Source organism: Branchiostoma belcheri, unplaced genomic scaffold (assembly GCF_001625305.1).
Source record: "Branchiostoma belcheri isolate BF01 breed outbred unplaced genomic scaffold, Haploidv18h27 scaffold57, whole genome shotgun sequence".
NCBI classification, from domain to species: Eukaryota; Metazoa; Chordata; class Leptocardii; order Amphioxiformes; family Branchiostomatidae; genus Branchiostoma; species Branchiostoma belcheri.
In genome coordinates this window covers 1,499,592-1,501,486 of record NW_017804209.1, presented here as the reverse complement: position 1 = coordinate 1,501,486, position 1,895 = coordinate 1,499,592, and positions in this window count along the sequence as shown.

Here is a 1,895-nt window from a genome sequence, read left to right as displayed (position 1 = left end):
TAATTACCTTCGCCAAGAAGGTTATGTTTTCTAGAGGCGTTCGTGTATGTGTGTGTGTGTGTGTGTGTGTGTGTGTCAACACGATAACTTGAGAAGGCTTAAATGGACTGACTTGATATTTGGTAGGTGGGTAGGTCTTGATGAGACCTCAAAATGATTAGATTTTGGGCCACCTGGCGGCTTGTCATGGTACTGCAGCAGAACTTCCGGTTTTGATATCTCATGATCCAGACATGCTAGGGTGACGAAATTTAGATGGTAGATAGCTCTTGTGCTGGGGATGAAGTGACATGAGTATGAGCCCCCTAGTTGCTTGCTCTAGAACTGCAGGGGGGTTTAAAGGACAAATGTTTAAAAGAGGATAACTCAAGAACCGATTGATGGATCATCGTGATTTTTGGTATGTAGGTAGCTTAAGTGATGCTTGACATAATGATATTACAATTATGCAAATACTGATGTAGTTTGCATAATTAATGAGGAAATTCTATAAATCAGCTGCATTCCATGATAGGAAGTTCAAGCTTGTAACATATGTTATTAAGAATGAGAGAAACACAGGCAAATATTGATTATGCAAATGAAGACTTAATTTGCATAATTAATGAGAAAATGTTGTAATTGCATAGTGGTAACTGCCTGGAATTTCATACTTGGGGTGTTTGAAAGTTAAGTGAAGGTGAACATAATTAAACATAACTTATTCAAATAAGGACCACATTTGCATAATTTATGAGAAAATGGCATTCTTTGTTAAGATAAGACTGTCTTTTGGTGGAGAATATGATCAACAGACTGATATAATTCATGCAATTGAGGATCCTATTTGCATAATCAGGGTGATTAGTATATTTCTTATTCATAAAGGCTAACATCATTTGGCGAAGGTATGAGATCGTGGAACTCTAGTTAGATGTAAAACGTTTTCATAGTACATCAACATCTCACAAAAGAATGTAAATCACCCACCCACACACAAACACACGCGCGCACACGCAAACACACAAATGTACACACACACACGCGCGCGCGCGCACGTGCGCGCGCACACACACACACACGCACACACACACACACACACAGAGACACACACATGCACACACACACACACACACACACACACACACACACACACGCACACACACATGCACACATGTACACACACACACAATATACCCACACGCGCACATACACATATAACCTCCATAGCCCCACGTCATGTTAACATAATCTTTCGTACCAAACGGTACAACTTAAATCCACCCCCTGTCCGAATGGCTCCTCCCAGGAGTACTCTGTTATCAGTAACGGCTGTTTAACGTTAACATCCTGCTGGATCAAACTCACCACTACAATCGAATTTATGACGTCACGACGACGTCATCGCGCGTCACTATGACGCCGATCGGCGCGGCTAACGCGGTTATTAATTTGTTGATGCATTAACGCGTGATGCGGCCTAATCTAGTTGTACTGTGAAGCAGGGAGGTTATTCTGGCTTATTTTGCGGGTATTATCACTTTGTCTCTGTCCGTTGATACAGTTTTTAGCCACAGGTTTATCCCCTACGGTGTAAGGTAGGAGAAGGTAGGAAAATAAGCTTTTCGCGCGTGGCTGTTGGCTGAGAGACGTAAGGCATGGAAAAATGTTTTGTTTCCTGTTTCAGTACTGAAAAATTAGGGTCGGTCATTCATTTTTTTAGACTTTGGCGATCTCTAGTAATCCAACTTACATAAAACAGTTTATTTAAGTGAAACTTACATCAGAATACTTCAATTTTCAATGTCAATATTGGAAAAAAGGTTTGTACAACATATCATCACTCAGGTGTCAAATCATGGAGCAAGAAATGGTGGACCAGTTTGAAAAAAGTATACGTCCTTTGCAGCGATCTA